This window comes from Callionymus lyra, chromosome 1 (genome assembly GCF_982586985.1).
Source record: "Callionymus lyra chromosome 1, fCalLyr1.hap1.1, whole genome shotgun sequence".
Classification (NCBI taxonomy): Eukaryota; Metazoa; Chordata; class Actinopteri; order Syngnathiformes; family Callionymidae; genus Callionymus; species Callionymus lyra.
This window is the reverse complement of record NC_141818.1, coordinates 4,409,904-4,436,875: the sequence shown is the minus strand read 5'-3', so window position 1 is coordinate 4,436,875 and position 26,972 is coordinate 4,409,904. Positions and strand designations below refer to the sequence as shown.

Genomic DNA, 26,972 nt, shown 5'->3' with positions numbered 1-26,972 from the left:
AGAGTAAGGTCTCAAACCCCAACCATGAAAATAAGTGGACTTTTTTGTTTTTTTGGGGTATGAAGTTGTCGCCTACGAAATGACCGAACAAGCTACTTAACCTTAATTGTAAAGAATGTTTCTTTGCTGCCTTGACAATAGCTTAAGACAGTATAAGGCAGGGGTACCCAACTTTTTCCAACTTAGGGCCCACTCTTAAGTCTCGAAAACCTTTGCGGCCGACCTCCGACCCCATAAATACAATTGCATTATAATGCATTTTCATTTTATTGAAGATTGAACATAAAGGAATGCAAAAAAGCAGAATGAAGCACGAATGCTCCTACCCAGGTGCAAAACAAATAGACTCAGGGACTCATTCATTCCTCGGGCTATTAAATTGTACAATTGTGAGTTCAGGGGCAGGAGTGGAGTGAGAGTATCTCGATGTTCTGTTCTATATTAGTCTTTGTATCCTTTGTCTTTGTTGTTTTTCTTTGACCTATGTTCTTTGTCTTTATCTTTATACTTGGATTGTGTCATCTTGTTCTTTCTCTTATGTTCTTTTCTTATTTTATTTTTTACGTATTATTTTTTATTGTTTATGAAAATTGCTGGCTACTGGAAAAAACAATTTTCAATCAATAAAGTTTTTTTTTACCTTACCTTAAAGGACTGAAATCAATGAAGGAGAAACGTATTGGAAGCTCCACAGTCACTAACGCGGCATCTGTGAGATGTTATTTATTTATATACAATTACATCCACACTCCCACGAAAACATGATACCATTTTGGAAACGATTTTGCGGCCCACTTGCAAAACTTTCGTTCCACAGGTTGGGAATCACTGGTGTAAGGAAATAACAATTGCACATTAATCGATCATCGATTTAGCAGACATTTCAATTAATCACTTGATTAAAGTTCAACTAATGTGTTGATTTAAGTGAGTCTTAAGTAGATCTAAGACTCTACTGTATCATCAGTATGTGAAACTATTGTTTCATTTGAATATTTACATTAAAATTGGTTTAAGCCCCGCCCACTGAAAACACAGATTTCTTGATCTAGAATCTTGTTTAGCATAACCACGCCCACTCTGCTGTGATTGGTCAAACATACAAAGCTTGTCACTTGATCAATTGCATAAGTGTCCACCTTGTTGTATAAACAAAGCGGGCGTGATTACAGCTGGCTGGAGGAGGATTGAAGCCATTATTACATCATAATGGACTCTCGTAACCTCTTGTTCGCCCAGATTTCAGACGGGGGAGAACTTTATAAAGTAATAAGTTCAAAACATGGTCACGATGAGGGACTTACTGCATCTTGGAGAGGAAGACTTTAATATTTGAAACATGGGAGTGATTCATATTAAAGCAAAGTTAAATAATTGTTACTCGTGTGTACTTCAGGTCAGGTCAATCCCACACCCTGATGCAGACAAAACAAATCTTTAGATGGTGCCGGCAATTCTTGATTCAAGGACATGATCTGCGTAAGTCCAGATTCACTCGGGAAGAGATATATTCTTCGCAAGTGTGAGATTTGGGAAACACCCCTAGAAAATCTGAAAGCCAGGAGACACACACGTACAGAACACCATCGTCTGCATACAATCGAAATATACAAAGATGCAAATACACAAACATCTTGCTCTAACCAGTTCAGAGATCTTGCTGATACAGCGTTATTGTGAGCAGTTTTTTTCATGCAATTATTTGTATGACATGTAACCGATCCGTGATAGAAGAAACAGTTTGGGAACCGTGTTCTAATGTTTTCAAGCATCAAGAACTCACGAAACCCGAGTTGAAAATATCACCTGCAGTATCAAAAAAAAGACATAGTTCCACAGATACTTTTCAGGGAACTGAGGAGTTACAGGATCTCCTGTCGGAGCCTCGGAGTAGAACATTTCCTCAGATACGAAGTCATGAGACGACCTGGAATCAGATGCTCCAATTTCGTCTTCTCAGTCCATCACGAATTCCTTCCCCTCATCGGTCCGTCTCTATTTACATTCCGCTGTTCCTGTCAATTTTCTCCCCGTCGCCCCCTCTGGGTTTTCTTATTACCTGCATGCCTCCTCCTCGCCATCCCATTTTCCCTTCTTCCTCCCCCTCCAGATGTCATCCCCGCTTCCTTTCGTCCTCCTTCATCATTCCGGTGATGCTCTTACCGTTATTTTCTCTCCCCGTGTCTTTTATGCATCCACCCTGATTTTCACCTCTTCCAAAAAGCCTTTCTTTCATCCATTCCTCTGCGATTTACTCTCCTTCCTTCCTTCCTTCCACATATACCTTTTTTCCCCTTCCCCTCCCCTCACCCAATCCAGTAGTTAATCTCCTTATTTTCTTCCTCGCCTTCCTTTTCTATAATCCACCCCAGTGTGCTTTGTTCTATTTATCACCTCGACAAGACCATCCCTCTCTTTATTAACACGCTTTATTAAGCCCACTCGACACCAACATACAATGTTTTCCTGGCAACGCAAACTTTCTCAGAAACACCAACGGCTGCCAACTCCAATTAAAGCCGTCTTATTGTCTCTTTCACGCCGTTGATTCTTTTAATATGTGGCCAAGGACCGCCTCCGGGGAAGGTCCCCGAGCGTGTACGCCGGTTCTTTATGATGTGAAGGTCCGCAACGGGGAATCCACTCGAGTCCACCTCACGGTCCATCGTTCTCAGAACAGTCAACATGTTACCCGCTGGTTTAGTTCATTAAACTGCTGTATTTTCTATTAATTACTGTATTTTAAAATGGTTTTTTTTCTCATAATATATCAAAAAGGTTCAATTTATTTTGTAATTTGACTCGAAGTTTGTGAAGTTAAAAAGCTATTCCATCAGTCATGGGACTATCACCATCACTAAAAACTGGTTGTTGAATTGTGCGATTAATCATAATTGTATTTATTTTCTTAAAAACAAATATGAGGGTAGTACACAAAATTCTTTCTAGACCTCTCACAGAGATATATACACACTCTTACACACATATATACTCACTTTCACACGTATATTCTCACTCTTACGCACATGTATTCCCACTTGTACACACATATATACTCACTTTCACATGTATATTCTCACTCATACACACATATATACTCAATTTTGTGCATATATACTCACTTTCACATGTATAGCCTCACTCTTTCACACATATATACTCACTGTTTCACGCATATATATTCACTCTTTCACACATATACTCAGTTTAACATATATATACTCACTTTCACAGGCATAGTCTCACTCGTACACACATATATACTCACTTTCACACATATACAGTATACTCACTTTCACACATATAAACTCACTTTCACACGTATATTCTCACTCGTACACACATATATACTCACTTTCACACGTATATTCTCACTCGTACACACATATATACTCACTGTTTCACGCATATATATTCACTCTTTCACACATATACTCAGTTTAACACATATATACTCACTTTCACACGCATAGTCTCACTCGTACACACATATATACTCACTTTCACACATATACAGTATACTCACTTTCACACATATATACTCACTTTCATACGTATATTCTCACTCTTACGCACATGTATTCCCACTTGTACACACATATATACTCACTTTCACATGTATATTCTCACTCATACACACATATATACTCACTTTCACATGTATAGCCTCACTCTTTCACACATATATACTCACTGTTTCACGCATATATATTCATTCTTTCACACATATACTCATTTTAACACATATATACTCACTTTCACACGCATAGTCTCACTCGTACACACATATATACTCACTTTCACACATATACAGTATACTCACTTTCACACATATATACTCACTTTCACACATATATATACTTTATTTCTGTCAATGTCAGTTAATACATTGAATTGTCTGGTCAACTGTCAAAACTTGTTTATTTGATGTACTTTATATTGACCTGACATTTATTTTCTAAAAATCTACACAAAGGTACGCGTCAACATTCACCCCCTGCTGGTGGATACTAAAGGTTGCAGGTACTTTCGTCTCAAATACAGCGGAAAGTTAATGACTCGAGCTGCATCTGTTCAAGTCTGTTATCAACAATTAATGACTTGATGGAGCCACTTTTTTTTATCATACATCAATCTTTTGATCTGCCGAGATAATTAATTTAAATGATGAATAAATCTAGTTGAAGACGTTTCCCGGCTATTTCTTAAAGTGACGTTAGAGATCATGATTCATTAATTCCTCTATGTTTTATCACTTCAAATCACTAAGACATCTACTAACAAACATTCTGGACAAATTAAGGTTATTAATCAATAGGTTTATTGATGCTGTGGGAGGCAAACCGGAGTGCCCATGCAAGTGGGTATAGAGTTTGTCCGTAACGGTTGACAGTGTATGATGGAATCACCGTGACACTGCCGTCCCACGGTGAGTCTGTCTTTCTGTGTGTGTCTGTGTGAGTCTGTCAAAAAAAAAAAAAAAAAGCAGGATGACAGACACGAGACTTTGTCCCTGAGCAGCTTCTGTCAGATTTATGTTCGACAACAAATAGTGACAAGTGTCTGAGGCTCTTCCCACAGATGACACTTCCGACGGTGATTCATGGCGACAGGGTGAGCTTCACGTATCAGTAAGTAATAACGGGATCCGAGTCGTTCAATTAAAACGCGCTTTAAATATACGAGTAGACGAAAAACTGCTGCCACAGCTGTCATTGTGTGGCAGGCTCTTGTGAGTTTGGCACGACAAGTTGATTCCTACAAACCTGATGTTTCCTGATGTCGTGTTGTGCCAGAAAAACCTTCATTAAACCATGTAACATCAACTAGTTCATACTTAAAACACGTTCATTCTGGCGTTTTTGAACGTCAAACTCTCTCCGATCATCCTCATCCAGTAGTTTGACAGATTTCTACACGGACTTACCGGCAAAAGTGCTGACTTAAATGAACTTTAAACAGGTCTTAAAACATCCAAACACAAGCCCCCAGTGACGCGAACCCGCTAACGTCAACAATGAGCCGCTACGGGGGAAGCTACAGCAGAATGTACCCGACTTTCAAAAATATAATCGGCACCTCAGGACCTCGAACGCATCATGATACTGTGGACTGAATAGACAGAAATGCTGCCCCGATGTAAACCTGGTTCTTTGGTGTTAAAAAAAAATGGACTTATCATCACATGTTTTAATGCGCTTATTTTAATGTTCTTATTCATATTGATTTAACTGATTCTACAACACCACATGACAATTTCCTGTGTTGTTTTTATAATACCGACATAAATACTTTCTGATTCTAATGTTAAAATGAAATCTCATGCATAATTCTAACGTTAAAACAGATCAAATAATTTTCTTTATGTGGTTATACAGTGTATATGGGATGTTGGAATCATTTTGAACAATAAATAATAGCTCATAGCTTACAGAAGAAACAATAACTATTAACTATTTCATTTTAATGCTGTGGACTTTTGAAAATGTTCAATTAAGAACTAGTTCATTCAGAAATGAGTGAAATGAACTTTGAACTAGTTCTTTGAACTAGAGCAGACCTGGGCAAATTGCGGAAGTATGATCATGTATAAATGGTTCTAATGCATTAACAAATGTATTTTGTATTTATTATTCATTTACATTTTCAAACTTATTTACTTTTTCCCTCCTTTCTTGTGTGTAATTTTTCAAGTATATATTAATCCCTCAAAACATTTTTCAAAGTTAGTTAAAGAAATGTTTTGAAAAGATACTCATATATATATATATACAAGAATAAAATCGCAGCTTATTTAGCAGATTAATGCCACGGCCTAATTACAAATGTCCTTTTTTGAGGGATTTCTCGTCTTTCTTTTTGCTTGACGGCCCCTAACAACATTCACAGAATTTAATGTGGCCCTTGAAGAATTATAATTGCCCATCCCTGGACTAGAGAGTGAACTTTCACTGGTGTACTTTATGGTGTTACTGATTGTGGTATTAGTAGCTTGTGACCAAACCAAGGATCCTACTATTGGAATTGTCTCGAGTTTTTTTCAATTCAGTTCAGCTCAGCAGAGCTCAAGTGCACAAAGAAATAATTCACAGCAAACTTAAAAAAATATAGCTCAGATTGTATGAGTGTTTGACTCATGTTCTATTCAGTACTAGATTGTGACGTTGTGTCCCCGAGCAAGACACTTACCCTAATAAGATGCATTCAATGGCGGTACGGAAAAGCAAACACAATGGCATTGCAAACACAATGAACATTCAACATAACACAAATGCAATGTAATCGAATTCAAGGTAGGGTAACACAAACATAAGCTTAACGTAAAGCAAGCATGAGGAAAATGTAACGCAAATGAAATGTTACATTATGCAAAGCCGATGTAAACACAACGTAACACAAACACAACATGGCGAAAAGATAACTTAAACATTACCTAACCTAAACATAAAGCAAACTTAACGCATTTGCAACGCACCGTAACACAAACCAAATGCAAATACAAAGTAAGGCAATATAACAAAAATACACAACATTACACAAACACAGCGTAACACATACGTACAAAATATACAACCAGATAACAACGTGACTGATCTAATTCAGAGATAAAACATAAACACAACACAATTATCACACAAAATACCAAGTAAAACCATTTAAATATGTTCTAACTACACAATTTGTTTTACCAGGACAACAAAGTATAGCTACATTTTCTAGGGATGTCAAAGGGTGTAAATGAGGGACTTTAACAAAAGTATGTTTTCCCTAAACCTAAACCTAAATTATCTTCAAAACAGCCATCATGAAATTAATCTAAATATGCATTCATTTTAAGAGGAAAAACAAGTAGGTCTACATGGTTTTTCATTGTGTTTTTAGGAGTATGAAGCATATTTTTTTTAATTCATATGTTTTTTTCTCGTCACTATGAATAATTGATGTCAATATTATGTGTTTGATATGAAATACCTCGATACACTCAAGGTTTCTCGGCGGTCAAAGGTTTTTCAAATCAATGAGGTTGACATTTGTTTGACGTCCAGACATTCATAAGCCGGTGTGGAGCCAAGAACGTGTGCGGCCTGATGGATGGTCACCTGACCAACAACCAGTGGTGGGTCTGAGAAATCGCGCCTCAATAATCACCTTGTCGAGCCGTTGAGTTTCGCACTCTAAGTGATGATGGGAGCAGAAAATAGTTTATTCACCGCCATCATTAACTGACCGGCTCCCCCCCCCCCCGCTCTTCCCACGGCGACGCTCATTACGCTACATTCGCAGTCCTCTCATGCTGGTCATCCAGGGGCCCACCGAGCATTTCAATTGATTTCTGCTTTTTTTTTTCTGGAGCTCTCTTTGTTTACCCACATTCCATCACCTTTAAAAAAAAAAAGGAGTAAGTGAAAAACAATCGAGTCCTGAGCCAAAATGCTCCACTGCTTTTCACAGCCTTGAGGGTCTTCTTCATGGTCTCTGTGGGTTTTTTTCAGGAGATTCAAGAGTATTGTTGTCACAGTTTCTGGTTCCGGCTATAGTTCAAGATGTTGCCATTTGGTTGTCGGTTAAAGAGAGATGGTTCGAGAACAAAACGTGAGAAAAAGAAGGCTCTGCTCAATCACCCAAAGGTACTTCCAGATTTGAACCTGTTCTGGGTCTGCCCCGGGGCCTCCACCGAGATCATGACACAACAAGTCTTTGTGCTCCCTTCGGGAACTGGCAAGAATTCCATCTTACTACTTATGACTATGACAATGACTCGATTGCAAATAACCTCGGTTCTAGTCTGAGCCCCTTCCCGATTCTCACCTAACTATAACCCAATTTTATTATTTAATTGTTCGTTATTTAACGGGCCAAACTTTCCGTCAGGAAGTCGTACGATGGAGGTTTCAAACTGAATAAGATGGAAAATGTCTTTAACGGGAAAAATGAGTCTGATTGTGATTTTGTCTTTTCATTCTTGGTCCCCCATTCATTCATTTTCTATGCAACTTATTCCCTTATTGGGGTCGCGGGGGGCTGGAGCCTATCCCAGCTTTATAGGGCGATAGGCGGGGGACACCCAGGACAGGACTCCAGTCACAGGACACAAAACCATTCACACAAACTCATACCTAATGACAATTTCCCCCCCAAGTAACCAATCAACCTCTGTGTGTTTTTGGACTGTGGGAGGAAACCAGAGTGCCCGGAGTAAACCCATGCAACACGGGGAGAACCTATAAATTATCTACACACATCTTCACACCATATTTTTGTTCATACATCCATGATTTATTTTTCTTACGTTATCTTAAACTCTGGCATCTTACATGGTCATAGAGATGAATATAATTTGCTTTTTACTGTAATTTTAATTATTTTTGAGACAACCATTATTTACTGGCCTTGAGTTTGAAGCTCAAAAGGTTATAAAACATTCCCATAACATACGAGTCTCCTCATGTCCTATGGCTTGCAACCCCAATAAAATCAGGATACAATGGTCTAAATTATAGGTAAATCTCAAATACCAGGCTAAATATAATGTCATCTGACTAGAAGCTGTCCAGACTCCTTTCGGCTCCATGTTTCTACGAAGTTGTTAAGGTGGCTAGAGACTGGAAAAAATCTTGGAAGACCTTAATGATTCCACTGGGACTGAGCCTGGACTCTCGAGTTGACAGAGCCAGGACACAGTGAAGACATTTCCACACGTGTTTGTGTCAGATCGGACCTTCCATACTAATGGCCCCTGTCCCCCCAGCTTGCTTAAGATAGACTGGAATCTACTTGGGTTTTTGTTGCCTCTACTCAAGCATGGTATAACAAGGAAGGTACTTTTTTTAGTACCTGCTCTACCGTGCTTCCAAACCAGCAAAACCAGTGATACAAATAATTTAAGGAGAATATATGCAAGAAAAGTCCTATAGTGCTTTATTGTTGTAGCGCCTTTCTGGACCAGGGTCTCCAGAACTTAAAAATTGATCACGAAAGAAACAAGTTCTATGGATCGGAGAAATGTGAGTTCTTCTACTGGTCTGAAAAGACACTTAAATACATCCAAATACCTCCATACTGCTCGTCTGTAACGTCCATCTTGTATTGAAGCATCGACAAGAGGAATTGTTCGGAAAACAAATTTAACAAGTCAATATTTTAAGATTGTTTATACCAGGAGCTAAAAGGCTAACATGCTACCCAGACAGGAAACTGGAAACGGGTAAATATTGCAACAGTGTCTACTGTCTATACTGAAGGCTCTCGATTGGGAAGTTACAAACAACAGTATTGATGTTTTTTTAGATGTTTTTAAGTAGATGAAGACAAAGACAACTGAGCATCAGTCGCTACATTAAAATGAACAAACATTTTTGTATTTCTATAACTCTAAAAATAAACAGGTAACTCTGAAAATAATCCCAACCCATAGTCGACATTAGGGTGAGTAGAAAATGAGTCTCAATAGTCATCTTGATGGCAATGTTAAATTTCAGCTAATTTCAAAGTACTATTGTAATCAACCACTAACTTCTTAATACTTCACATGCTTTCCTGTTGCTCTTTCATATGAACACAACAGCGTCTTTAGTTTTTTTGTAGACTCCAGATAAAGAAGCACTTTCTCGTTGACAAGAATCTGCAGCATCCATCTCTTCTAGTGAGATCTGAAGTGAGATTTTACCATATCTTCTACGCTCTCCTTCTCCTCGTGTGTCCCTAAAACTGTCTCTTTGAGCCCAAATAAAGTCTTCAAATGGTAACCTTCATCCCTGGACTCCACGACCAGAGAGCGTTCATTAATCGACTCCCATCACGCCGAGGTCTCTCGGGAACAGAGCCGTGAGGAGGAATACTTTTCAAACTCTTCAAACACTGGTGGTGACAACATCAGCATCAAGATGGACTCGTGAGCGTCTGTGAAGGACGCACTGATCGTGGAGCTTCTGGCCTCGAGCTGCAAGAGTCGTGTCAGCGCGGAGATGAAAACGGTCCTTGACCACAGGCCGCCCCCTTTTTTCGCTCTTCTTGTTTTTTCAGAAATATTTTTGCTTCTGATCGCCGCTGTTGAATCCTGCGGTTGATGCCATTAGAGTGAGTCAGCGTTTAAATGAAAATGCCGTTTGTGATGATGGTTAACGGCGGCACCGTCGCTCAGCTGCGGTGACACCATCAGCGGGGTCACAAGGTCGCACAGCCCCGTGGATCACATGATTACATGGTTGGCTGAGTCACAGTGGAGATACAGACGCCCGGAGAAAGTCGTTTTTATGGATGGATGGACGGATGGATGGATGGATGGATGGATGGATGGATGGATGGATGGATGGATGGATGGATGGATGGATGGATGGACGGACGGACGGACGGATGGATGGATGAATGGATGGATGGATGGATGGATGGATGGATGGACGGACGGACGGACGGACGGACGGACGGACGGACGGACGGACGGACGGACGGACGGACGGACGGACGGACGGATGGATGGATGGACGGACGGACGGACGTTTAGATGGATTCATGTACAGCTTGATGGGTGTATATAAGGATCAATAAATGCATGGATGCATGGTTGGTTGGTTGGTTGGTTGGTTGGATGGATGGACGGATGGACGGATGGACGTTTAGATGGATTCATGTACAGCTTGATGGGTGTATATAAGGATCAATAAATGCATGGATGCATGGTTGGTTGGTTGGTTGGATGGATGGACGGATGGACGTTTAGATGGATTCATGTACAGCTTGATCGGTGTATATAAGGATCAATAAATGCATGGATGCATGGTTGGTTGGTTGGTTGGATGGATGGACGGATGGACGTTTAGATGGATTCATGTACAGCTTGATCGGTGTATATAAGGATCAATAAATGCATGGATGCATGGATGCATGGATGCATGGTTGGTTGGTTGGTTGGTTGGTTGGTTGGATGGATGGATGGATGGATGGATGGATGGATGGATGGATGGATGGATGGATGGATGGATGGATGGATGGATGGATGGATGGATGGATGGATGGATGGATGGATGGATGGATGGATGGATGGATGGATGGATGGATGGATGGATGGATGGATGGATGGATGGATGGATGGATGGATGGATGGATGGATGGATGGATGGATGGATGGATGGATGGATGGATGGATGGATGGATGGATGGATGGATGGATGGATGGATACACCAAGAACTACCAGTGAAGTATTGAGTGTAATAATAGACCCTCGATACCATTAGGACATCATTTGTATTTGTTTTAGGAAAATAACCTGCGAGTCTGAAATCAGGTCGACAATTATAAATATATTGTTATTAATTCATGTTTTTGTAGACGATCACAACATCAACTTAACCCTAGAGAGGGCAGTGAAACATACAATTGTATTTAAAAAGGTGTTTGAAAAAAAACACACAAAGAAAATTGATTACTTTTTTGTCAGAAATCTTTACAGTGTCCTAAAAAAATAGGTAAATAACTGTTTTCCTAACCTATAAAGAGTAAACATTAATCATATTCATTAAAATTACTAATTATATGTCTTCATAATAAAGTAATAAATTAGGAAAAAATACAAATAAAAAATGAGAACAAAGTAAAAAATAATAATAATAATAACTGGCTGAAAAGTGCCATATTGTATTTCAGAGAATACAAATTGAGTGAAGATAATGTCACATATAAATACAAAGAAATAGGAAAAAGGAAAACAACTGGCACATAATAATTAACACACAGAAAAACAATAATAAAAATACAACAAAATGATTTCATTTTGCTCAAATTAATCAGGTAAAAATGACTTTGAAACTAGGTGCGTTGAAAGAGACAAATTTGGTTTTCGGCATTGTTGGCAAATCAAATTTTTTTTAATCAGGTTTAAATATGCCTTACGTGTTGTTACCGCTGCCAAGGAGGTCTTGTGAATGTAAACATGTCTTTGCCTTACAGTGGCAAAATAATTAAAAACTGATTTCAATGGACATTCTGGAAATGTTGACAACGCGACCAGGAATAGGGGGTTGAATTCAAGTGTCATATTTTTTAGTTCCATCTGGATCCAAGAACATTTTGAAGGATCTGTCATTAAACTGCTGCTGCTAATAGCAAAAAGTAGGATGAAAGTGATTATCAAGCATTTCAACTTGTCTTCCTTCAAATACATCAGGTAAAAGCCGGAGCCCCAGGGATCCACCTCCAGAGCTGCTGCTGATCCAGGATCTTCACCACGTCATCAGATCCCGAGTTCTCTCCAGCACCCCCATGGACCCTCCTACACTCTCATCTTTTCTCTCACTATATCCTCCTTCACTCCTCTCCTTATCCATCTGTCTACCCCCCCATCCTTCCTCCCAGCCGGTCAAAGCGGCAGGCCGTCAACAATGAGTCTGGTTCCGCTCGAGGTTTCTGCCTTCTAAAAGGAAGTTTTTCCTCGCCATTGCTCACTGTACAGTGTTTTGTTTCTTGCTCTTTGTTGAATTGCTGGGATCTATTTTTCCTTAATCAACTGTAGTCTTATTTCAACTGTATAGTGTCTTGAGATAACTTTGTTATGATAAGACACTTTAAATAAAATTGAATTGAATGGAATTGAATAAAATAATTTATAAATGGATTGAGCTCTTGCTAAAAACTGGCTTCAAAATAATCTTCTACGGTAAATCAGCCTCTTCATGACTGAAAGTCACAGCAGCAATGTCACCTCAGCAGAAACAAGCCTCACTCCAGGGATCCTCCAATCACGTCTGAGCTCTCATTGTTTGAAAAAAAAGAAACCTGCGTGTTAAGAAGCTGACCCCAGGGTCCTCAGCGAGGAGCTACAAAGGGTTTTCACCGAGGCTTAGCTGTGTTCGCTCCGACAAGACGGCGATTTGTTAGACATTGTTTCGGGGGCGTTTGTTACATTACACGTGTGGAGTCGCTCTTTAAAGACGTTACTATCAAGTTCAACTTCCCTGGAGAGAAGATAAGAGAAGCTAAGAGGGCAAACACCACGACTCCCGCAACCGAATGTGACGACGCCTCTGATTGGCTCAAATGTCTTTAATTAAAATACAATATGTACGATAAAATATAAACATTCAAGTGACGAACGAGGATTAAATAAATATGTTTTCATGTAACGAAACCTGTTGAAATGTATTGATTACTCATATGTTTAACCCTTGTGTTGTCTCTGGGTCAAGGTGACCCCTAAGGCCTGAAAACAAATGTGTTTGAGGTATCCCTTGTGTCGTCTCTGGGTCAAGGTGTCCCCGAAGGCCTGAGAACAAATGTGTTTGAGGAATCCCTTGCGTCGTCTCTGGGTCAAGAAGACCCCGAAGGCCTGAAAACAAATGTGTTTGAGATATCCCTTGTGTTGTCTCTGGGTCAAGAAGACCCCGAAGGCCTGAAAACAAATGTGTTTGAGATATCCCTTGTGTTGTCTCTGGGTCAAGGTGACCCCTAAGGCCTGAAAACAAATGTGTTTGAGGTATCCCTTGTGTCGTCTCTGGGACAAGGTGACCCTGAAGGCCGGAAAACAAATGTGTTTGAGGTATCACTTGCATTTTCTCTGGGTCAAGGTGACCCCTTAGGGCTGAAATCAAATGTGTTTGAGAAATCCCTTGCGTCTCTGGGCCAAAATGAACGACCTCCATAGCTTCCATGAATATATTTTGACCCAGAGACAACACAAGGGATACCACAAACACATTTTTTTTCGGGGGCCCTTGGGTCAACTTGACCCCCACTCTTTGCTTCCGATCCAGCGAGAATTGAACGTATGCAAAACCATTTTTGCGAAACTTGTACATCTCCAGGGACAAAAAAAAACAATATTTGAACTCTTTTAATTTACAAAAATTACAAAGTCAATAAAATGAATGAAATCATATTAAAATTGAGTTGTTGATAGTTAATGTTTTAATAGAAATAATAAAAAAATAATTGACTACATTTATTCAGGTTAAGTTGCCGCAATATATAAATATCTTCTCTTATCCCCGACATATGGTGTTATTAACAGTATAAATCAACATAGTTATAATTAATATACATTATTATTACAATTCATGCGACAGGAACTAGCATTAGGAAACCGAAAATGTGGTTCTTTCTACCATTTTGTCAACTAAACTGTAGCTGCAATGATTCTTGTAGTTGCCGAGGAAGTTAAACCCGGTCAAAAGCTGGAGCAACTGATCCGAAATTGTATTGACTCCATGTTTGATTCGCTTAATCCAAAGATTTGATTTTTAACGCCACGACTTCAAACGTGATTTTACAAATAAGTCGACAAAAATCTTAACAAGTCAAAAGCAGCAAGTCTTAACGACTCATGGGTTGATTGGAACGCGAACACATTTCTTTCCATCAGAACCAACATGAACATTTTAAATTAACTGACATTAAAACATGCAAAACTAGAATTTTTTCCTGTTTCTACGATGGCAAATTAAATAGACAGAAAATGCCAGGAACATGGAAAATGTCAATGCACTCAACATAGCAAAAGAAAAAAAAGCTCTTTAAGCGTCTCTTCGCCGCCGTTGCTTTTCACATTTATTGCCACAACAGTTTGAAAATTGCTCGCTAAGTTTCTATCAAAGTGTTTTTTTCTAAACGCCTGCGACGAGAAACGGCTGAACGTCGCCCCGGGAGATCCAGGACTCGTGCTGGAAATGTGGTTTTCGGCGGCAGATGTGCTTTAAGAAAAAGACACATTGTTTGATTGAAGGGTTTGTTGGAACAGATGTGGTGCAGATGCCGGGGACGTGGGGAAGAGACTTTCTCCCAACAAATATTAAAACTTGTGACAAAATGAGGGAAGAAATTCATGAGAGAAAAGCCGAAAAATGGGAAATAAAGTAACTTGAATGGCATGAAAGTAAAACAAAGTTTGGTATAAAATGGTATAAAAATGTCCCAAATTGTATGATTTTTATTAAAAGAGATTCAGTATGAATCAAAAGACCATAATAAGCCAAAAAAAAAAGGTAATATAATGAAAAATAAATGTTTATTTTGTTGTACGGGATAATGTTTCACAGGAAACCAACCGTTTAATATAAAACATTTAGATGAATGAGGGCAAAACAATTATAAAAATAATCATTTTAATGGGAAATCAGTGTCATATATTGAGCTTGTCTAGTAAAAAAAACAACTATACAATACTTTCTTGTACTTAATGGCTACATTCAGAACTATGGAAGTATATCAGAGCCATCAGAATATTGTACTGTTGAATTTAACATTTCAAATGTTGTAATGTTGAATTCTGTTTTTAAATCATTTCACTTAATCATTTGTTTATTGAAAGGTTGAATTTATTTTTATTGAATAGTTAGTTTTTTTCTATATTAATGACAAAAAAAATACGACCATCAGAGTAAGCTTAAATTTTCGCATCAGAAACTACTGATAAACGTGAGAAATAGTGCAATATTTTATAAACTCCTGACATTGATACTAAATTGACATTGAAAATACCTAAATTAACGAGCCAGAGCTTCAATTTGTCACATGATCATCTGCACGTCACATGATTGGCTAAAGGAACGATCATGTGTCTGGTGGAACTATTATACCATTTTTTTTATATTGAATTTAAAATCTATAAATTGAAATCTATTGCATATAGAAAATGTATTTTTTGATTATTGGAATTATAATATCAAACTCTATGTGTGAAAAAAAATTCATTCATTTTGGAAATTTTTGAATTCAATTATTAAACAAAAAATAAACCCAAAATTTCATTTTTCAAGGTATTGAATTCAACTACCCAATAAAAACAAAATCAACTTCACTATCTTCGAATTGTTTAATTCAATTGCCCTGAAAATAATTCAAAGGTTTAAAAAAATTGATAAAATACAAAACGTTAAACTCAACCATTCAATGTTTTGATGGCACTGATCTACTTCCATACAAAACACTTTATTATTTAACCCTTGTGACGCGAAGGCCCGAAAACAAATGTCCTTGTAATATCCCTTGTGTTGTCTCTGTGTCAAGGTGAACGACCTCCACCACTGTAAACATAGGCCTTCGGGTCACCTTGACCCTGAGATAACATGAAGGACAAATGCATGTCCCTTCTTGTCCATTTTTCATCCTCCTTAGACCTCAGTTTTTAAGGTATAAACCCTTTTTAGCTTTTTTTAAATAAGAGAAAAAAACTGTATTCCGTCTTTGTTTTTAAAATTAAAAAATATTTTTGCTCACTTTCTTATCATGCATTCAGTTGAGAGATCCTGGTAATGGATATGAAAGTGTTTCCAAAGGTTAATTGACAATATTTTCGGTTAAAAAAAGAGAAAAGAGCAGGAGATTCTTGTGCCGCCGTCACGTCTTGCGGCTGCGATGCCACTGATCGCTCCGACAGATGTTTAACAGCACCTGCGTGTTTCCTGCGCCACCATCACATCCTGGACGAGCGTCTGTCGGCCGACGTGACGCGACTCCCGATGTAACTGTCAAATCATTAAAAATCTCATTTTATGCTTTTCCTGCTTTTTGAGAGGCAGACGCGAAAACAATCTGCCGTGGCGATGGTGGAATACCCAAAAAGGTGGCGGAGATGCTTTGGACATAAATAAATAAATATAAATAATACGAGCCGTCAAGTTGAGGAGCCGCGATTTTTGTGAATTCATCAAACTTTATCTGGTGTTTCTGACAAAAAAGTTTTGGATAAAACGTTTGCTTTAGAGGATTATCTTTCTATACGTCAAAGCACTGATTTGTTCTTTTTGTCGTTGTGTTTTTTAATGTTTCTTAACTCGTACTATTAGAGTCAGCGTCAGAAACTATTATTGCCAGTTTTGTATTATGTGTAGTGGCGTTATGGAATAATATAATAAAATAGTATGAATTCAATAAAAAAGGCGTTTAAAAATACGATACTTTAAGATACAAAATAAGAGACCTTACCATATAATAATTGTCAATTTAAGTGAATAAAATTCCTTATACAGACAAACAGACAGATAGAAAAAGTTCTAGTGACAATATACTATATTGGGTTTAAAGAACACGCCCACTCTGCTGTGATTGGTCGAGCATCAAGGTTTGTCACCGCGCGTCATCATCAATCCCGGAAGTCTCCACCTCCAAGGGACTTGTTGTATGAACAAAGCGGGTCCTGATTACAGCTGGCTGGAGGAGGAGTGAAGCCATTATTACATCATAATGGACTCCACTCTCGTAACCTCTCGTTCGCCCAGATTTTAGATGGGGGAGAACTTTATAAAATAATAAGTTGAAAACGTGGTCATGATGAGGGACTTACTGCATCTTGGAGAGGAAGACTTTACATTTGAAACATAGTTTTGACACGAGTTGCCCTTTAAGTTTTATGTATCATAAGACGGATTGTTTTCTGTTATTTCACATTTCATTGTATTTTCTTACTTACTTAAGTGAGTACAAAATACTTCAATTGTATTAGATAATATTGAAATTATCAACTAAATTCTTAAATAAAGCAATAATGTATGTTTGGTTTCTTTTTTCTTAAATAGACAAAAAAAATATTAATAATAATTTGAAAGCAACTTTATATAAAATATACTTTTTAGAGTAGTAGAAGTCCTAGAAGTTGCGTTGTACATGTAAAAAGTTGTCAGAGTACATCAGTGCCAGTGATGAGCTGGTGAAGCTTCAGGAAGTAGAGTCCTTCATTACAGGTCAGTAGGTGGCGCCCTCAGTTTAAAAGTAGTGTGAAGAGAATCAATATTCAAAGCAATAGCTTTTAAGAGAGCGCCATCTAGTGGGCTCCGAAAACAACAGCTTGATTCAACCAATGAAGTTCAAGGGTTGTGATCTTTTCCCTCATCTGAAGGAAAATGTTGTGTACGATAAATGACACACAAACACATTACCAGTTTGAAGGATGTCGTCTTCATCTTCGCTGTCGAGTCAAGCTTAAAAAATACGCCTCGAAAATACATTTACATGTAAAACACCAGACGACACAAAACTATTTTTCCCTGAAGCAGCAGGAGACGAAAAGTAATTACAGTTCAACAAATTAACTTCCAAACTTCCAGTTAATAAATAGCTTCATTCTGATTAAATATTTATACATCTGTGCGTATTTATTCACTTTTAATCGTTATCTGTCACGGACGGTTTATTTATCGTTGTGTTATGATAAACAATAGTCTTTTTTTCTTCTGCCCACAGGAACGCATGCAGAGTTTTGATTTGAATTCTCAGACGCCGGTGAAGAACAAAGAGAATAACTGGAGTCTCAAACGTTCTTTAGATCTCGTCTAAAGAGAATCTCCGGTTATATTCAAACTAGAAGTGTGTCTTATGGGTTAGGGCTTCAGTCAGGGGGACATTTGAGCAAATATATTTAAGTCAGCAATGTTTAACTAATGGAAACAATTGAAATGCTTGAAAGAAAATTACTAAAAAATGTAAAAAATACCTCCCATGAGGATCTTAATTCATATTAATTAAAATAATGTTTTTTTAAAACCGCATATGATGTGGTGGGAAACTACATTTCTCAGGGGCCACATTTTATACAGTAACAGTGGCCATCAAGCGAATATAAAGGAATGAAAATCTAATATTAAATTAGAAACAAACCAAAAAAAACAACAAACTAATTTAAAAAATTCTATCGAAAAAATATGACTTTATTGAATTTAACATAACTTTTTTATCTTATGTAAAATAGCTTTTAGAAATACGTGTTTAATAGTCAATAGATATTTTTGAAAGGCAGTAAATACTCCCGAAATTGACAAAAGCCGTGGAACAAAAGCCTATAGTATATTTCCTATAGAAATAAATGGTAAAAATAATAAATACAAAATAAAAATGGTAAGTCCCTACATGATCTGTTCTCATTTGACTTCATAAGGGCCACATAGATGCAGGCAAAGGGCCGCATGTGGACCCGGACGAATGCCTGCTTATCTAAAAAACCCTAAAACAATCCATTTAAAAGACATTTTGTCACCATTAAAAAAATGTTTTATTGATTTAATTGTACCTTGTGTTTTATTAAATGTATCTTTGGCACCAGAGGAGAGAAATCTTTTCAGGCTGTTGCTCCTAAGCTTTGGAACGATCTTCCTCTCTCTTTGCGCTTGATGGATCTACTGACTCCTTTAAGAAACATCTTAAGACGTTTTTATTTGTTCAGGCTTTTCCTTGAATTTCTCAAACTCCTGTGTTGTTCTCAGTATTATCTTGATCTTTAAAGTATGTACTTTTTTGAGTATTGTTTTGATTGTTTAAGCGCTTTGTGACCCTGGTCTTGAAAAGCGCTATATAAATAAATATTACTTACTTACTTATTTACCTTTGATACAGCGTAATGATAAGTCAATGATGAATACTTCAATACATCCTTGGATCCAGATGGAACTACAGCAAAAAGCCTCCATGATGTAATCGTCTGATTCTTTGGCCAATTTTCAACATTTTCTGAAAATGTCACCGAAAAAATATTCGGAACTTTCAAGCGAGAGACAGAAGTACGATCCCTTTCATTGTGATTGCTTGACAACGCTCTTTGATCAGAGATAAAAGAGTTAAAATCAGAGTCAACTCGATTCCTCTGGTGGGATTTCCAGATTTTTCAACTCCAATTTCCAGATCAGATATTTTTGACTGACGAACACCTTTTGAAAGCGTTCTCTGTGCTACTTCTGAGACCTACTACGTTGATTGAGCTTTTACTCTTTCTCTTCCCGAAGAACACAAATTAGCGATCTAAGAAACTGTGAATGTCTGACCTCATTGAGAACAATGAGGTTGATCGACCTTGAGTTTTCAGCTTTGTTCGAATCAGTGTTGCGTTTGCAGACGTCGACGTAATAACGATCCTCACCCTCTGAGTGCAGCGGGACGTCAGCGAGGACGAGCGTGGGCCTGGTTTTTAGAAAAACGAGACGGAGATAATGCAATCTGCACAGCTTGATGTTTGGAGACTGGAAAGCTTTAGCAATGAAAGCACAGACCTGAACAGCCCACATCCCGCTCGCAACCTCTCACAACACATGGTTACAGATTAGAAGTCGCTGACCAGTCATTATCCTCGGATGGAAATGTGTTCCCGGATGAAAGGGCCGAAGGTTTTCAACACCATCCGTATAATTTCTGCCAACCATCTGAAGATAGTGTAGGTGTGCGGGAGCACTTTGGCCGAGACCTGGCTTTCCACAGTAGCCTCGCATGACATACTGAGGACGACTTTGGGACATATTTGCTGCAGCGTGGTCTGAGTTTGACAAGCCAATAAAACCGAGAGAAATACCCCAAGCTACCTGTAATGGTTTTGTTTACGGAGAGTCTTTGAGTCTCTTTCAGAGGTCTTCCCCTTTTTAACGTACCTCTGGGAGACAGCCCCATCTAAGTTGTTTGTAAGTGGAAACTTTGTTCTTTCTATTGCCACCCAAAGTTTGTGCCCCCTATAGTCAACATGACTAAAGAGCCTTAATTCACTTCATTAAACATAAGACCCCAAAATCTTGGCCATTCTCGACAGTCTTGAAGCTAGCCCGGAAGAGGTCGGAACAGCAGGCCGAGCATTTGCGTCCACGCCGTCGTCCAGCACCACCTTCCACATCCACCAGACGACAACAACGTGATGACCGACGACCCAAAGAGGACCCCCGAGGACGGGGAGGCCCTCGCCAAGTTCTGATGAACCAGCAAAACCTGACCCACCACCAGACCCAGCATCGGGTCCAGGACAAGAACTATTTTGACGGTTCCTTTATCAAAATAAAGGTCGTAAAGTCTATGACGGTGTCTCATGTAAGTCTGTTACCACTTCTGAAACTGTTATTATGTCGGCACATATCAGGAAGACTGACAGGTCTATCTTCCAAGGTATTTACAGTAGCTTACGCAACGGCTAATGCTAATTCTGACGTCATTGTCGCTACTCTGGTTATCCCTGGAGCTAAACGGGCTACCACCGAAGTAAATCACGACTCTAAACACTCTTCTCGACCAGCGTAGCCGAGACGAGAAAGATAAATATCATGTTGTACGTTTTCAACACGTAAGAAGATGTCAGCGGTACCATGTCTGCAGCATGCAGCTATTCTTAATTCCCATTTAAGACCTCTTTTCTCGTTAGGTCAAGATAGCATGAAGGTGGCATCGCAACAAAAAACTTTGTCACTACTGTTTGGGTAGTGGGGACACTTTGACACTTTTGGGGATTTGATGGACTCAAACATTGAAGTGTACAGTCCTTTTTTTTATCCTTCCACATTTGATAAAGCTACAATAATGACTCCCTGATAAGAGATTTTGACTTACCAATAACATTAGACCTGACCTCAGCAGATAGACCAACTCTTTTAGATAAAAGAAAGTAATTTTGTGTGTAACAAGTCAAAATAGCTCTGATAAATCACAATAATAAATATTTATAATGGAAAAATTCATTCATTTTAATGACTGAGTATCACACATTACCTGAAGACCAAACAAGATAAAAACGTCCCTAAAAAGGATTCATAACGAGGCCCGTATTAACAGAAACATAACCATGGACTTATCTATATTCAGTGTTAGATTGAGAAACAGATATTTAAAAATCCCAAACTACTAAAAAAGAAACAGCACTTTATATGCTGACTCAACTCCACAAAAGGTTGAGAGCCGTGAGCTCATCGTCTTTGCACATTTAGATTTCCATTGTCCCTTCAGCACTTATCAGTGCAGACATTTGGGTTTGTTTGCAGGTGGATTACATTGTGGATTAGAGAAAGACAAACATGCCGGTCTCAGAGAGCAAACAAATACATTGAAGAACTTTCCGGCAAAAAATGCATATTCACGCGGCCAAAGAAACAAGCTTGTGAAGTGCAGCAGATGTTGTGTCGCGAGGACGTGGGAAGATCAACAAACAGGTGAGATGAGCAAACACGGCGGAGAATCGCTGGTAAGAAGCGAAACACAGGTGTGCAATGATCTTGCTTTGATTCTAAAATGAAAAACAACCACAGGGGTGGGGGGCAATGAAATAAAAACTGAAGCCAGTGAACTTTCTCATCCAGATACCTTTACTTCAGGGAACAACCTCTTTCACAGTCTGAGTTTTGGTAAAGCTGTTCTCTCGCGAGATCAACCAAAGATCGCCACATGACAAGTGCTTCGTTAACCAGGACTTTGCGGAAGTAGTCAACCAAAAAAAGGGCCAGATGAGACCAACAGTGAGACCCTGAGATGGGTAAACGTCGAATTAATATCAGCGACGGGCTAATCATGAAGCTTCAAATTTGTGTCAACAAATTAACCGATGGGTGGTCTCTGGGTGAAGGTGACCAATGCCCCCCAAAAAAATGTGTTTGAGGTACCCCGTGTCTTTGGGTCACGGTGAAAGACCTTCGCCACTGCATTTCTGGGAGCCAGGGAGGTCGTTCACCTAAAAAAAAAAGATGTTTTCGGGTCCCCTGGTTACCTTGAGCCAGTGACACAGTAATTAGACAAATGGCAAAAGTTTCTTAACACTAGAAGTTCCACCATTTTGCTGTTCTACCTATAAAACCCAAAGGGCAGCCTATCGGCTGGAAACCACCTGTGGACGCTCACTTTGTTATGTATACCATGCAATCATTGTCACACCACAGAAGGGGATATGCATGGGCCAATGCAGGCTGGAACACAGGGAGTAAAAAAATAAAAGGTTGTGTCTAGATATATATATATAGAAAAACAATAATGTCCAAAAATAATAAATGCATATTATTGGGTGAAAGAAATTTGGTTAAGGCGGGTCTTGTATCAGGGATGTTGGGGTGGGAGTCCAAGTCTTAATCTAGAACTATCTAGACCCTTTCTTCTACCTAAACCCATAACCCGTAGAAGACTTGCCACTAGCATGCATCTGTGCTTTGTATGGTAGAGTGGGGAAAAGTAGGTTAGGCCAGAAGAATTCAACGTAAAATATTCGAGGGACAGATTTTCATAAACATATCTAGCCTGTCGGGGCCAGTCAAATCCTCTACTACTACCTCCAGATGAAACAGAAGAAAAATAGAAAGAAGTTACAGTGTTGTATATAATCAAGCACTTATGTATTGAAATAGCAACAGCTAAGTGTCTCTTCATCTTGTACTCCTTGTGGATGGCACCGCATGCGTCCGACATTTGCTTTGTGTAGATATTCATATGTCCATTCGTTGTTAAAATGTTCTGTTTCCATGTCAACTTTACGACACTCTGAGAAGGGCCGTGTTGGATTATCGAACTGGAGCTCTTCTGCTTACTGTGAAACAAGACCAAAAAAAAGCGACCTGTCACAAAGTGCCACAGATCAGCTTAACTTGGACAAACCCTCCTGTACAAGATTTGGGACATGCATGGGTAGAAATGATCACGTACACGGGCGATAAAGAACTCTGTCTGAGATCAACTCTCTACGGCTGTTCTTATCCACTGATAGGATGCTTGTCTAGTTTCCAGTTTGTCAGAAAATAATACGTGTATCAATTTCTGAAGGTGAAAGATTCTATGTGAAATAAAGGTAGCATGAGATCAAGCTGGTGCTGAATCTGTCTCCTGTATCACGACTCTAATGAGGCGTATGGACTTCATGGTATGTCTACCTTTGTATGAATTCAGGGAACAAGGCTTCATACTGATGTAATCTTGGCAGATTTTTCCTACTTTCTCTCACTTTGCCTGCCCGTTCCACCACACGATGTTCATGCCAGAAAACTTTCTTTCAGAAATGTCACATCTGTTGCATCAGGTTTCGAACCCCAGCAGATATCCTGATTTTGACGTGTGGAATGAACACAATGGACTCCTAATAATGTTTAAAAGGCTTCAATCAAAGCCTCAGTAACTGGAATGCACACAGCGGAACGATGTGATTGGCTCCAGCATTATGAAAAACCTGTGTGTGTTCACCTTTATGTGTGTGTGTGTGGGTCTGAGTGTGTGCGGGCAAGACCCCCAACCAGGCCATATCAGAAGTGTAGAGAAATGGTACAAAGGGCAAGAAGGAACGAGACCTGATCGTTGGAAATAGTTGCCTTAGCACTGTTAGTGTTAGAAAAACACCAGAATAAAGTAAACCATTCCTCAAGACCTTGAAACAGCTTCATCTAATTTCTTTCCATGTTTTTCATCTTTCATGTTAAATACATGGCAATTTCTGGTCTGTCATTTTTACTTCCTGATGACCCTCAAACAACAGATTTACAGGCCTATTAAAGGCGAGACCAAATTTCATCGGAAACCAACAACTATGGGATACACTCAAGGTGTCACCAAATTCTAATGAGAATTCACTTATAGTAAAACCTTAGTGATCTTTAGTAGGTAAGTAAGTAATTTATATTTGTAGAGCGCTTTTCCAGACCAGGGTCACAAAGCGCTTAAACAGTCTGATCCACAGACCTCAGAGCCAAAGCTGGGGTATAAGTGGATCAGATCACTGATGTAAGGTCATGAATAGATCTGAAAGTAAGAACCAGCATTTTAAAATGATCCTGAAAGAAACTGGCAGCCAGTGAAGAGTTTTAAGGATCAGAGAAATGTGAGTTCTTCTACTAGAGCGGGTCAGAATTCTCGCTGCAGAGTTTTGTATTAAATGCAGACGAGACAGATCTTTCTTGTTTAGGCAAGAAAACAGACTGTTGCAATAGTCCAGACGAGAAGACACAAACACATGGATTACAAGCTCCAGATCATGTTGTGACAACATTTCCCTAAGTTTACAGATTTTTCTCAGTTGAAGGAAACAGTTTCTGGTCCGTTTTTTCTGCAGTGTTGTGCTAGAGAACTTTACTTAGAAGGACAAATAAATTAGTTATTTCTTTTTGTTCTGAAATGATGACTCCTCACAAAAAAGAGGAGCTATTGAAGAGAGCAGGGATGACAGCAAGATGAATTAAGAAAGAAAGAAGTGACAGAACAGCTACCTGACCTTTGAGAGGAATTGATATACAAATACGGACCCATTCAGCGATGGGACGCGCCTTCGCCTTCGTAGCACTTCATCATCATGCATGTGTGTGTTTGTTTCTGAGCTTTCTGCTGCTTGACGGACGTCTCTGTCTCGTCCTGTCTGTCTCAGGTCCAGGTGCTGTAGAGCGATAACAGCTCCGCCCCTCCTTCCTTCTTCTTTTCCAAGCCTCCCTAATTCAACTTGCTATCAAGCGGACGCCCCCTTTCTGCTTCTAGTCAAGTTTAATTTTCACCCCCATTTCTATCCTAATTATGGCGCTCCTGCGATGCCGTAACCATAACATGTCTCAAGCGTACATTCCCTTATTTTAATATATTTCTCATTCACAGGCCAATCCGATCATGTTTAGGCAGATCAGTGAAAGAAAGGTCGCAGCATAACAAACACCCCATGCATCACTGTCATATCAAATTAAAAGAACGATGAGTCGCAAAAAAACATGGCGCCCGGATCCCCTGAACTTTACCAACAAATCATTCGCCTCCGACGGCTGCGCATTCAGGATTCACCCGACCGTCCTCTGTGATTGTTCTCCGGCAGCATGTCACGCCGCCTTATCCAATATCTGCTGTCGGTTCTGCCCCCTGCTCCTCGCCTAAATTCTCCCAACCCACCAGTTTCTGTTTGTCATGATGAATGGAGCCTGCTCTTATCCCGCGATTCGCTGTCAACACGGCAGATTTTCTAAGCGAGCGGGATGGAAACAGGAGAAATGCAGAGAAGAGCCGAAACGGCAGTGCAGCCGAGCAGATATAGACAATGTTACACAATATTCTAGGTCTGGTTTTTAAGAGGGTTCAAAGTTTGTGTAGTTTTTGTCTACACACCTTTTAAAAAAGGAGTTGCGACGGAGATCTGTTGACAAAAATGACAAGAAAGAAGATAAGTGTGGATGACAAACCTACAGACCGCTGAGGAAATGTTGGGTAAAACCGGGGTTCCCCAGGGAACCATCCTCGCCCCCTACGATAACTCTGAAACTTCTTCAGAATTGTTTTCTGATCTCTCCACCATCATTGGAAGAGATGTGTTCCCATACTTATGACTATCCTATTTTTTTTTTTTTTTTTTTTTTTTTGACCTATGTTCTTTGTCTTTATCTTTAGACTTAGATTGTGTCATCCTGTTCTTCCTCTTTATGTTCTTCTTATTATTTTATTTTTTATGTATTATTTTTTATTGTTTATGAAAAATTGCTGGCTATTGGTAAAAAACAATTTCCCGAAGGAGACCTCCTGAGGGATCAAAAAAGTTTTACCTTACCTTACCTTACCTTATAGGCACCTGTTCTGACATAATCGTTAGCACATTAGATCGAAAAGCAACACAGATTTGGCACTTGACAAAGCTACTTTTTGCTCAATTATGTCCCAAATAAAACTGATATAAATACAACAAAGTTGTTAACAATCCTTCAGGACAATTGTACTTAAGGCAAAGTATTTTCTGACTGTCTTTAAGTATGGTTTCAGGCACTGTCTCGGCACACTTTCAAATGTACTACACTGGCATCAGTTTAGGATGAAATCCAAATGATATCCATAACCTCGGGCTGCATAAGGGGTAACAACAAGGACGACTATTCACCAACCAGGAATTTTCTGATTTCGTCTAGCTAAAAGCAACTATGTTGTTTTACATCAAGTGCTAAACTAGTTTGCAGTTATGCTAACACGAAAGTCTCTCTATCATACTATGGTAATAATACCTAAATAACCTGGTTAACCATCTACTTTTGTGTGGTAAGAAACGATCAACTCGCCATGTTAAGGGACTTTCTAATGAAGGGTATCTAGGGGTATTGCGTCTTTCTGAATATTGCTTTCCTATTACAATTTGAATTCTATCTGTAATCTGTGATCGTATTTTCTTGTGTCAATAAACATAGATTCAAATACAGTCACAACATGTTTTTGTTAGTGCATGAATGACCTTTTATTGTTATTTGGAAAAATTCTTCATTATAAATGTGACAAAGTACAGAGAGTTGCGTGGGGGGCAGCCAAGCAGCATGTCAGCAGGGGGTGAGAATCC

General features: G+C 39.0%; 1 protein-coding gene across 1 annotated transcript in view; it reads right to left on the bottom strand.

Annotated features, from left to right (window-relative positions):
• Positions 1-26,972, bottom strand: part of LOC148087506 (transmembrane protein 132C) — a 149,679-nt gene that overhangs the window by 97,412 nt on the left and 25,295 nt on the right. The gene's annotated exons all lie outside the window — the stretch shown is intronic.